This window comes from Chiroxiphia lanceolata, chromosome 4 (assembly GCF_009829145.1).
Source record: "Chiroxiphia lanceolata isolate bChiLan1 chromosome 4, bChiLan1.pri, whole genome shotgun sequence".
Taxonomy (NCBI): domain Eukaryota; kingdom Metazoa; phylum Chordata; class Aves; order Passeriformes; family Pipridae; genus Chiroxiphia; species Chiroxiphia lanceolata.
The window spans coordinates 64626463-64639693 of NC_045640.1; the positions used below are offsets into that span (position 1 = coordinate 64626463).

At 39.6% G+C, this 13231-nt stretch overlaps 1 protein-coding gene across 2 annotated transcripts in view; it reads right to left on the reverse strand.

Moving 5' to 3' along the window:
* Nucleotides 1-13231, reverse strand: part of INPP4B (inositol polyphosphate-4-phosphatase type II B) — a 366554-nt gene that overhangs the window by 327414 nt on the left and 25909 nt on the right. Inside the window, exons 6-8 of one of the 2 annotated variants that reach the window (XM_032687036.1) lie at nucleotides 1613-1672; nucleotides 1414-1517; nucleotides 156-272 (exon numbers count right to left, since the gene is read on the reverse strand). The gene's annotated coding sequence lies outside the window, so the exon portion shown is untranslated. The remainder of the gene's footprint in view (nucleotides 1-155; nucleotides 273-1413; nucleotides 1518-1612; nucleotides 1673-13231) is intronic. The other variant, XM_032687037.1, reaches the window with a different exon arrangement.

Consider the following 13231-nt stretch of genomic DNA (forward strand, 5'->3'; position numbering starts at 1 on the left):
CTTTCGCACATGGCAGCACTGACTGCCACTTCAGCACACTTCAGTGTCCGTGTCACATTAACAGAATATAAATGATCATGGAGAAGAATTTAGATGGAAGAAAGGATTTCCACCAACACACTGAAGGGAATGGAGAGGGTAGAAGTTTTGCTTACTCTGTGTTTTCCTTCACACAAAACCTGGAGGCAGTCAGCAGCCAGAGAAAAGCAAGCCCAGGGTCTTTGTCCAGCAGCTACCTCTGTCTTTAACTTCCCATCTCTTTCTCTATGCTTCTGTTTATGAAATTGTAATGATAGTAGTAAAACAAATGCAAATAAATAATGGATGGATGAATACATCTTGGGATGAATAAATTATGGGAGTCATGCTGACTTTCAAGAGTAAGAGTTATTGCAGTTCATGCTTGAGAGGGGCTGTCAGGGTGGGTTGCTCCTGGATCTGCCAGCACTCGCACTGCAGTGCTGCCAGGTGGGGGAACAGAGAGATAGAGACACTTTTGAAGAACATGACAATTAGGAAAATATCCCACTAAATTTACACCTTCTAAAATCTATGCTAAAATCAACCAATTATGATTGAAAACCAGCATTAGTTTCTGTGCCTAGAGAAGATGTCTCACCTTGGATCTTACTTCACCTCCTCCCTCCCTGCCTTTAAATCTAAATGACAAAGTATTATGGGAGAACTAATGGAACAGACACTGATCAGAGCTACAATGGTCTCACTACCTTTTCCATGCCCCTGTGACGTCCGTGTGTGTCCACAACATTTAGTTTAAAGCCACTTCTACAATGTCATCATATTCAAAACACAAAAGGCAATCTTATTTTTTTCACTCCTTAACACAAGTCTGTCTGTTCTCTCTAGTATCTTATGAGCTTTGACATTCAACTCCTACCTTCTTGTAAACTCTCCAGTGAAGTAAGGAAGTAATTTTGTCTTGAGAAAACCTGATGGATTTTAAACTACTCAGTGCATCTCAAGACACTTGTTTAGTTTCTCCTGGTAGCTTCATTGACAAAAAAATGCTGAATTTCAAGAAGGCAAGAAGTGATTCAAATTTGCTGCTCTTTTTGGTGACAATTAAGGATGCATCACCACATTGTTATTTTATCTTTAAGTCTTCAAAACTCATGTCTCTAGTGTCATAGAATCCCTCAACTAAATTATTTTTTAAAAGTTATGTCTTTAGGATTTGAAATTCCCCTAATACAGAGTCACAGTGGATATGACTTCCTTGAGTTCTGTGTGTGCTAATAACAAAATAACAGGTTTTTTAATATTTGTAAATATAATATAATAAAAAAATAATTTTAAAAAAACCTTTAGCAGATACTTTTTACTAACTTCAATAGTTTAAAAATAACCAGAAAGGTTACATTTTGCTGCAGAAATATGTGATAGTGAAACTACCTCCAAGTTAATCTTCGATGCTTCCATTGAAAGACATCATGGATAGCTGGGTTCACCATTTTCTGCAGTTTCTAGGGTCTTAAATCCAGAAGCACTGCATGAGGCTAAATACACAGAAACATACATGCCTGAGGAGCAGAATTTAGTTTCAAGAAGGGAACAACGTAAAATTATTTATGTTACTGAACATGTCACTTACTGGTCTGAGAAAGATGCTCCTTAAATTTCTTATTAAAAAGCTGATATAATCTCATCTCTCCTAAAAAAAAAGAATACAAACTATATTTCCAGTTAGGATGGCAGTTATCTTTGTGACCCAGCAGTGACCAACCGGAACATCCCATTTTCTTGTACTGTGCATCATTCCTTACGTGCTGCCTTTAAGAGCAAACCTAGAATTTAAGACACAAATATGGGGGTTTACCCATCTTTGTTGCAGTTTCTGGAGTATGAAAATGCTGAAGAGAAGCCCACCAGACTGTTTTCTTCAAACAAAAGCTGATTTGTGCTGGTAGGTCACACATGAGGATCACTTAATGATGCATCAAAATCTTTTTAAGAGAGCAGCCAAGTGTGTGAGTGTTTTAGGGGTGGGGTACAGGCAGGTGACCAAAACTATTGACTGTCTGACGCTTACCTTCTTCCTCACTTATATATTGATCTCTGCCTGAGCTATTTCTAGATGAAAGCAGCTGCAATGTGTGCATTTGCACCCCATGTCATGGAAGCTGACTTCCCTCATTGTCAGATTTTCTAGAGACCACTCAGCCTGAGTGCTCATTTTAGTTAAACCAGCCATTAATGCAGACGGAGAATGAACTTACAACTGTATCTGGCACAGCAGAAAGCAGACTCTGTGATAAATGCATCTAGCACTTTAGACACTTTAGATTCCTTGGGGACAGCTGCAACATCTTTGAGTGATCACTTCATCGTGGAGCTGTGGATCATAGGTTAATTGGAAAGTTTGCTAAGGCAATAGTTGTACGGGGGGCTATGAGGAACAGCACTGCTTCCTTGCACCATTTTATTTCAGATGCTCTAACCCTTACTTTTATGAAGTAAGAAAACCCACTGGTGTCCAAAATCTGAAACAAAGTATCATCGTTGTCAGTCTATTCTGAGATCTACATAGAATCAGTTTCCAAAAGTGGTTACAGATTTTACGAGTCCTTTATTCTTTATTCAGATTGATTAAACAGATCAAAAGCCCATCAAATTAAGTAAGAATTAAACATGAGTTTCTCCTCAACGAAGAAGGAAAAGACAATAGGCCTGAGCTCAATGGCAATTCAAATCACAGGTAAAAACTAAGACATTTTCCTTCGGGGATTTTCTTTATGTATTAAGCAGCCCAATGGTTTAACAAGTTGTGACACGTATGTTAGTGCCAGATACCTGCACAGCTGGCACACTTGCCAAACGAGCAGGTGCTTTTCTCGTACTGAGCTCAGTTGGGAAGAAATCAAAAAACATATACTTTCAAGGCTTGAGCTTTTGAGGTGCAAAGGGCCAACAGATGATGACGACCACCTTGCAGGGGGGTTCTGCACTTCTCTACAGCGAGTGGCTTTCCCCTCACTGGAGTTCAGTGACTGCAAGAGAGCACAGGTTCCTCCAGCCAGCATAGCACAGCAGTGCTGAATGCTGTTTTCTAGCAAGTCAGGAGCCACAGGGTTTGTTTTGCCTGTTCTGACAATGTCATCAGCAACTGAGTGCAAATGCAATCAAATTTGACCAGCGTGCAAGAAAAAGAGAGTGTAATTGTGTGTGATTCAGATATAAGCCTTTATTTAGATCCATCTCTATCACAAAAGTGATTACCTGAGCATGAAACAGCTAATTTTCTGGGCTCTGAATATTACAGAGACTGGAAAATGCACAGCATATTGAAAAAAATTAAATTATGAGACCACAAAATAGTAATCCTGTTTTCATTTTAATGTTAAAAAAGTGGTTTAAGGCAAGGGGTACACACCTTAATATCTACTAAACCCTTACTGTAGACTCTTAGGCTGTTACTTGAAGCTGTGAATTCTTTAATGTCTTCTGTGAAGGACAAAAAACCTGAGTGTCTGAAGGTATCAAACCCCTTCCTTCGTAGGAAAGATAGATTTACCTGAAGAAGAGTGTCATGTCAAATGGGACTGATCACATGTCAAATATGCATGGCACATTGGCCAAAAGATGTGAAAATCAAAACTGCCTCCCTGAGAGTGGTTTGCAACAGACTCCTCTCTGCTCTCATTCCTATACAACAAACCAGGATTCTGCTTAGCAACAAGTTTTTGGATTTTGTAACAAATTTTTTGTACAATGTTATGGAATACCTCTCTTATAGTAATGCTTCTTACTTGCAGACCTTGTTCTACAACCTGAAAGTGTTTGCATCAAGGGTAGCTCAAAGGCTGATGGCCACAGAGATTGCAAGGGAAGGGGGAGAAACAGAGTACAGAGGCTCCTTCTCCACAGCTGTGTCCACTAACATGACAGCACTGGACATACCTAGACAGCCTACATATCCCAGCCTTGATTATTTTTCCCTTAGGTTTGGTGCATAAAATGACTGATCAGGAGAAAACCTTAGGTGGGAGGTCAGTACGGGGCTTTGTTTCTAACACTGGTTGCAAAACCAGGCAGTTCCTCATGACTGTGTCGTCAGGGCAGGAGGTCAAAACCTTCTCTGCAAGCAGTAGAGAAGCCCTGGGAAGGTGCCTGCCTAACTGTGCACAAGGGGAAAGCTCATTCCTTGTCTCTGACTCCTGAAGTTGTGCATGTGTAAAAGAACCAGGCTTTAATTGCAATCTATCACATCTGTCAAAACATCTGGCCAGCTAAATCTGGGATCCCTGCTGTGCACCATAGCTGGAACTTTATGTATCTCTTTCTTACTAAAGTGTCTAAAAATACACTGCAGACTCCAGCCTGCTCCATCCCCTTTGGGCTCCTGCACTGAAAAATGCAGGACTTCTCTCAAGAAGGGTCCCACCACAGGCAGCCCTCAGCAGGCATAAAGGTGCCTTAGCTCACCTACAGCACAATATCTGTACCATAGGCAGGGAAAATGGGATGGGGCTGTGCTGCACACCAGGAAAACCTCACTGGTACTGAATATGAGCAGAGCTATTTCTGTTTTTTACCTGAAACTAGTCCTGAATCCTGCAGACAGAAAGCAGGATGGTCAGTCAGGAAAAATATTGCTGCCTAGTCTTCTAGATTAATTTTGTTATGTCACTGGTTTTTGTAATTATAACATCACATAATTAGTACAGTAATTATGGTAGTTATTGCTTTAAAATAATTATATTTTATTATAATTTTATTGGAGGGGGTTGTTTTCATTGGAGAAAGAGTGTGTTTCTGTAAAAGTCCTTGATTGGTCACTTTGTGTTCAGTGTTTTTTAAAAAGTGATAAAGCCATTCAAATAGGGTTTCTATTTATAGTTTCGGCTGCCTTCTATCTAAGGTAATAAATTAATAATGATTTTGAGTGGGAAGATATATTATATATATATACATATTCATATATAAATGATTTCCGCAACCATATAACTCTATTTTTATTTTTCACTACTCTACTGGTAAAAATAAAGATGAATATTTATTACAAGAACCATATGAAGGCAATAAAATAAAGTAAAATGATCATAAAACCAATCACATATTTTATAGAAAATAGGAATATAAAATCACTTTGTGTGAGGCTTCTCTACTGCCAAACAATTTGTCATTTAAGAAAAGACAACTTTCTGCTGTGTTTAAGCATCTAATGTGTTCAACTTCTTGCAACCCATGCGGGAATAGCAATAGGTTTTATTATTTTCAATTTAAAAAGCTTTACTCATCGCTGGCCATGCTAGCACAATCTTTCAGTGCCAGTGGTAGAGTAATTTGTCTGTTCTGGTAAGTTTGCAAGAGTTATCTCTTTCCTTTTACATTCTGCAGTTTCAGGCTTTTTGCATACACCTTCCTTTAGCTGAAAAATATCTCAGTTTCCTAATACCCTAGAACTACTTCGTTGGCCAAACTTTTGGGATGTTCTCAGACTTAACACATAAACCCTACAATTCAGGAAAGGAAAAACAAATTTAATGCTGCACTGCTTTGGAGAGACTTTCAATTAACTCGACTGAAATAATATTTCAAATGTTTCCCTTTAAGAAGAAACTTGGAGTTCACAGTCTTCAAAAACGCTATGTGTGGCCTAGGCTCCTTTTTTTCACATTTTACAGTCCTCGATTTATAGCATTATTTGATTTGCAATACAGGGAAGATCTATGAGCATCTCCGGGCAGTAAATTCAAATTAGATCTGCCATGTTATTCCTGTTTATTTCTCCTGTTTTATTACAGGACACTAAACAATGCAAACACTCTTACCTAGCACCTCTATGCCTTATTCTGTAATTCTAGTCCTAAAAATATATCTGCTAACCAAAGTGGAATTCTGTAGCCATGTGCATAAGCTCCATGAAATACAGCATTGCATCTTCAGAGGACACTACACCCTTCTGAGTCATTTTTATGCAATATAGTTGAAGGGTATTTTTTCTGTCCAAGCTCTACTCTTGTAATGGCATGTGTTGTTATTTTAAAAATGCATATAACCATTCACCTTGGCAGGCTAATAAAGTGCAGACCTAAAACCCTCTGGAATTTTTTAATTTTACAGTATTTAGTAGACTAAATTCTGTTTATTACTAAGCTAATTGTACATTATTCTCTACAGTTAGAGAACAGCTTAGTGATAAACAGTACTGCAGACCACCCATTGTACATTTCCTTTTTAAAGTTTCAGTCTGTAACAAAATAGAAGGAAGAGCTCAACACTTTAAACTTGAATTTAGTAGTCTTGGACTGTTGTAAAACAGTTACTGGGATGGGGAGAGGAGAAATGAGCACAAGAGGAAATAAAGCAAAAGGAACTAGAGGTGCAAAACCTTTTGCTTCTCATCAAAAAGAAGTAACTGTGTTCACATAAGAGCATACTGCTTTAAAGATATGAATATCAGTCCCAGGAAAATTGTAAAAATATCAGGCCAGAGCATACCTTCTCTGAAGCTCAACATTTACAGAATGTGTTTTCTCCCTTTGCTAATTTTCTTAGCTCTTGGCTGTCTTCCCAGGCAGTAGTTTCTCAGGGTAGTGTGTTGTGATCTAAATGCTGTGCTGGGTTGTAAGCTAACTTTAAATGCAAAGTAAAACCCAGTGCTTTAAAGTCAGTATTTCCTACCCATTAAATGTATCGTTTCTCCCAAACAATTTGTGACTTTTCTCCCAGCAGTCACCCTGTTTCCCTGTGCAATTATTCTGTTAGTGTTCTGACAGACCTATGTACAGTACCGAGACCCTTCACTCGTCACCAAGCTCCCTGTTGGCATCTCAGGAAATTTTGCTCCATTAATAGCTGTTGCTTCAAAACCTTCACAGTCAGTTTTTCTTCCTCCTAAACCATCATGTCTGATAACCTGAACAGAATTTCTTCCAGACTCTCTCAGGAGAGTTTGAGCAAGTGCCTTCTCATCTTTTTTTTTTATTATTATTATTATTTTTCATAGAAGTAGTCATAATAATGTTAGTGACCTGGTTACACCACAGTAAATCTGGACTTATTCCACTGCCTTTGAAGGAGCTAATCTGCATTTACCCCTGTATTACTGAGCTGAAATCCAGCTCAGTGGGACTACTTGTGTGGAAGATTTGGTCCTTGTAAAATCTCATAACATTGTTTAATAGCTACCGTATAAACAGGAATGTAAACCCAATCCTGAGCTGAAATCTGAGCAATTGATGATACTTTTTAGCATCATGCCATAGAGCAGGAAAAGGAATTCATGATAGTAGCTGCATCAGCTGTCAAAATTATAGTTTAAGCTTTGGTTTCACACAGTAATCAAATTGTATTAGTATTAATGAGTTCTAGTTTTTCCCCTTTCCCCTTTCCCCCAGGTCTAGTATATTGATGGAGCAAAAAGAGATAATGAATTGGACTGTCTGGTATAAACAAACCAAACAACAGATGCCCCTGCAAAGATTTGAAAGGGGCATTGCTTCATCTTCCTCGGCAGAGAGAGCACAGCTCCAAAAACAGATCAAAGGATTTGGCGGAAGGTTCAAAGGGAAAAGACGATGATTTTCTCTATTTAGTTATTTACCTTTTAATCCTTTCTTCTTTCTTTATACTGCAGTCTCATGTTTCTCCCTATCAGTGAGTTTGTTCTGGAAAAATGCCCTTCTGCTGAGGTCTTAACTGAAGGACAAAACCTGACAAGTCAGAGGTCAAAACTCAATCAGATCTCATCTTATCAGGTCTTTTGTCTGGAACCAATAATATTATTTTCCTAGTATGTGAGAACCTGACTGTTGTCTCTCCAAGCAGTTTTTGGGGCACTTGTATTTTAGGTGCTTGTCAAAACCTGCTTCTCTCTCCTGCAACTGAGAGCATGGCAGTTCCCAAGCCTTGCAGATGGGGACATAGCTTCAATTTAATCCACAAAACTTTAAGTAGGTAGGAGAGCTCCTAAATCACTGCTGTGGTGAGTTCACAGCAGCACCTTTTACAGGCACAGAGAACTAATGACAGTACAAACTGGGAATGGCAATTAGATATCTAAAAAAAGAAATATGAGGCGGGAGTAAATATAGGTAAAAAAATGGATATAGGAGCAGAACCCCTTAGCCAGACAGACAGTTACATCTCTGCCTGTAAAAAACAAATCAGTTATTCAGAGCAGCCCTTGAGAGAACAGCTAAAAACTTAGAATGTACTGAGAAGGGCAGGGGATGATAAACTATTTCAGTTTTGGAAAGCAGACTCCTCTTTATTTCAATGCCCGTCAAATTTCTTTGCTCACAGAATACTGAAAACAAAACACAAGATTTCAACTCCTTGATCAGGAACTACTGGTGTTAGAATATGTAAGAGGAGATTAAATTGCCACAAAGTAGTGAGAAAAAGCTTTTTTAATCTTTTTTCTCTTTTTTTTCTTGTTTTTTTTTTCTTTTTCTTTTATACTTTTTTAATCCATGTAATACTATGATGTAAATTAAAAAAAAAAAAAGGCAAAGGTTTATCTGGCTGAGCACAGGATGTCTAAGGACATCTAGGTGGGGAGCAAACTGCCTTACATCCCTCTTCCAGTAGGTGGTAAGCCTTATCATCAAGGCAAGTCTTGCAGGGATGCTGGAGGGACTTCAGGGAGAGCATCTGGGTGGGATCCCTGCCTGGTGATAAAAGGAAGAAACATGAAGGAAAGACTATGAGCAGCAGATAGCGATGAAATGGGACAGTCTGAGATTTCAGGTCCTGTGTGGTGTTTGGGGTGGGATGAGGGACCATTTCCTTGATCCCTAGAAGAACTCTCCATAAGAGGATAAGGAGGATTTGGTATAAGTATTCCCATACATGTTTAGGTCAGTCTCAGACCAACTGCTCCTACTTCCAGCCAATGGGAGGCAGCCCAGTTCCATCCTGGAAGCCATAGATCCACATGAACGTGGCAGGCCCAGGCTAGGTCTGTGGGACAACTTGTGGTGTCAGATATTGGTCACCATCTTCCCACAGTTGCTGTCTCAGTGCTCCCTGGTTTGCTGGTTTTCCTGAAGCAGCTGATTTCCCTCAAGTGAAAGGTGACTTCTATCTCATATGCACTGTGGTAACATGTTTCCTTTTGGTTAAGGTTCAACACTGAATCAAATCTGTGCTGAACTATGGCTGTGAAAATTAAAGGAAAGCAACAACAAAGAGGAAGCAGACAAAATACCACAGTCTGTACTGCTTTCAGTAAAGAAGAAGTACATCCATTTGCACTAATGCTAAACAGGTGCAGAGCTAAATCTAAACGGTATCTTTTAAGATATCCTCTTTGCATTATCAATAAAAAGAGTTGAGCGATGGCAACCTGGATCTTTCTTCTACACACACACTACAGTGAATGAAACTGTCTCCATTTACCTAAGCTCCCTCATAAAACTTAAGCTAATAAAAGTCCTCAACATTCTGTGTTTGTATTTATTTTTTCACGTTCCCTAAAATCCTAAAATTTATGGAAGAGGAGCCTGCTGTTTGGCACACATGTCCCCCTACCGTGTGCTCTGGACAAGGTTGTTTCAGTAATTAATATAAAGGAGAGAAGATCCCTCCTGCTTAATATCTCTTTGGCCCCAGATTAACTGCATAAAACATAAGCCCATCACAGAAAGCGAAATCTAGCCACAAACAGGCTGGCCCTCCCTGAATTCTGAGCAATTTTTCTCTACAGTTGTTTTCTTAAGAGCAATAAGCTGTTCAAGTGAAAGTCTTGTTACTCAACAGGGGGAAGAAAAGTATCTATCTACCATTGCCAATTAATGAAGGTTTGAGAACAAAACTGAAGTATACAAAGATGATAAATATGCAGATAATCTCAACACTACACTTTTATTCTCCTTCCTAAAATTAATTGCTAAGAATGTGATTATATTCTAGGTACATGACCAGTTGCAGGAGGAGAAATATTACCTGTGAGCTATAAAAAACCCGATTTTTATGCTTCACAGAGGAAGCAAATACTATTGACTTATGTACCAACTAAGAAGAGAGGAGTGAGTCAGCACATTAGAGAAATGGACCTCCACTCTCTGTCACTCTGTGCTTGAGGATGATGGGTACAAAATTGGAGGTAAGCAAAAGCTCCTCATTTCTTCCCTCTGCACGAGGAAGGCAGTCCCATGGCCCACTTAGAGTTATTACTCATAAAAACACCGGCATAAAAAAAGCAGAATATCCAATCATGACACCAAGAATAATATGGAAATTACTGTAGTAGAGAAAATTTCAAGTAAAATGAAAAACCTGATTATAAATCACAGTTAGAAATTTTGGAGGGGGAAAAGAAAAGGGTGCTCAAAAAACAGTCCTTACTGTTTACATCCCAAGAAGCCAGAATTAGTTTCCTTCCCTGTAGGCAATTTAAGTAGAAAGGGCAAGGATTCCATAAACATTGTGACTGAATTGCCCTTTAACGTCTCAGAGATGGTGACTGAGCATAAAGGCACTTTGAAAGAAGTGTCTAGGGGAAGTGAACGTTGTCACTGCCTCTGCAGAATATCTTCCCTGAATAAAGGAATTCAGTCCCAAAGCCTACCACCAGCATCTTTTATTAACTTTGGTGAATGATTGAATACAAAGTTTATCAATCTGAAATAGAAAAAAAGCATGGAAATACATATATGCTGGTACTTTTACCTGCTGACACATTTGGGCACTCTGGCCCCAATTTTTATTCAGTGCCTGAATGTAGTTTCCCACTGTTTTATTGTTTCTTCTCAGGCCAGCCATGCCACACATTCAAGAGTCATCTTTTAGAGCAGCTTTCAGACTGTCCCAGCACCAAGCTGAAACCAAGAGCATCACCAGAAACAAGGGCAGGCATGTCCTGAAAAGTCTTAGCTGTGCTATGCTGCACTCAGCTACACTCCTGGAGTGGCAGGGAAGCTATGTTCCCTGACCTAAACCATGGAGGAGTCACTCCTATATAGCCAATAAGCTCGTGCCCATGATGTGGGATCTAGCATGCAAATATAATCATTTTACAGCTTAATTTCAATAAGTGACCCTAAACTGATTGCCTTTTCCCTCCTGTCATCTCATTTAAAAGTTAGGCAGCACCACCCTCACAGTATTGACAGATCAGCTGGAAAGGATGAGCTGTGAAGTAAAGGACATGGGTGCAAGAGCTCGTGTGGCAATGCACCCATGGCAGGATTGTGGTGGCAGGGGGACCACTGTGCTGCACCCCAGCCCTGGCATGGGGACACATGCCTGTGGAGGAAAGAGGGACAAAGTGGACCTGGCAGCTGGGAAAGCTCAGTTGCTTTGGCACTCCCATAAGATATTACTCACACTTGAAATATTTTAGTTTGCTTTTGAGGGAAGGAGGGCACATCCCAGCAGCCAGGGTGCAGAGTACCAATTGCATTGGGAAAGCAGTGTCTGACATAAGTCTGTGTTTTTCTAGCAAGACCTGAAAGCACACTTGATTTTAGGAGCTCGTTATCTGCTTATTCAAAAATATTATGATACCATTATATGTTTTTCAAAGTTGTCAGGTGATAAATGAATAAACTGCTACAAGGTGGGCAGTACAAGCCTGACCTGAGCTGATCTGAGCTGTATCACAGCCTGCTTGTAAACACCCTTTCTGAACTGCATTATCCAGTGCCATATGTCAGAGGCTTCCTCTGCAAGTGCCACATCAAATTCTTACATGTTCTTCATCCACTTTGTTCATGGAAGGCCTTTACACCAGCTGGAGAGGTAGGTCATGCCTACTTCTGCATTTAAAAAAGAAGTAAGTGTGAGTAACCATTCAGCCAATGCTCTCAGCCAGGCTGCTGCCCCCCAAAAGGGCATCCTGCGTTGTCATTTTAACCTGCACCTTTGCACAGTGAGAAAGAGCAGCAACAAGCAACAGTCATGGCGATGCTCTTTCTGGTATAATTAGAGACCCTTAAGCTACTAATTGGATTTAGGCTGATGACCAAGGCCAACTTTCCACCAGATTCTCTATCAATCAGATGAAAACGGTGGTGTCTCAAATCCTCATGCATTTAGCTCTCCAGACCAGAGGTTTTTTGATCCACCCAGCAGATAAGAAACCAATAGATTCAAAATCAGAGCTCCCTTTGCCTTCTTATTTAGTGTTTAAACTCTGAAATCTTGACTATCAAAGAAGAAAATCAACATCATTCTGCATCAGACAAAGGGTGGTGGGGGGGAAGGAGAAGCACATTTTACAGATTCCTGTCTGTGTTTAAAAGGCTCTTTTTAAATTTACACTTCGTGATTACTGTGACCTCTGTAATAACTTACATCCCAGTTCTTCAAATTTCGGCATGAATGAGACACCTCAAAGAAAACAGAGGTTTCAGGAAGTGATTCGGAAATTGGTATTATGACTTGTATCTGTTAAGGCTTGTTCTTTCAGCTAATGTTTGTTTTTGCAATCTAGCAGAAAAGTGTCTGCTAAGTACCATCTCACTTTACCAACATGGTTGGAAAATACAAGGGAGGGGAGAGGGGAAGGTTTGTAGTGCTGCATCTCTAAACAGTAACAGTAAAGATCGTTTTACACCTGAGGCTTTCTGCAGTGTGTGTACTGCCCAGTTCAGAGGACACGGCCCACGTGCTTACATTCAAATAGCAAACTTACAGATTTCTAAAAAATGTTTTTAGAATATTACTTAGAATATTTAGAATATTTTCTTTCCCCCTTTGCTGTTTTAATTCCTTTTTTAAATCTCCTAGTTCTCTGGTTATGTTAGATGTCAGCCAGCCTCACTAGAATTCTTGACATGTTTCTCTGAAATGACCTTTATCTTACACTGAACAAAAAGCTTCAGAGAGTAAATATAAGGTCTTCCTTACCATTTCCATGTTTATCTTGCTGCAGGCTGCATCTGATCAAAAAACTGACACCACCCCCATTTCTCAGGATTTTTTCTTATTTAGAAGAAAGGCAAATAAAACAGCACAGCAGAATCAAGTCACAACAGATACTGATTGCACAGTGTCTCCCTCAGTCTGTAATGAATCACTTCCTCGGTGCTGAGAGAAAGGGGCATTGAGTTGCTGAAGGTGCAAAAGAAATCAACTAAGGGACATATTGAAATTGCTGTACTTGCTAGAGAGGACACAAAAAACCCCCAAAAGATACAGGAATTTTGTATGGCTAATAGTTGCTTTTACTTTTTGCCCTACAGAATTTGGGCCATTTTGGACATTAAAAATTAAGGCTAAAACAACTGAGGGCAAATTATCAGCTACTACAGCTTTCAGA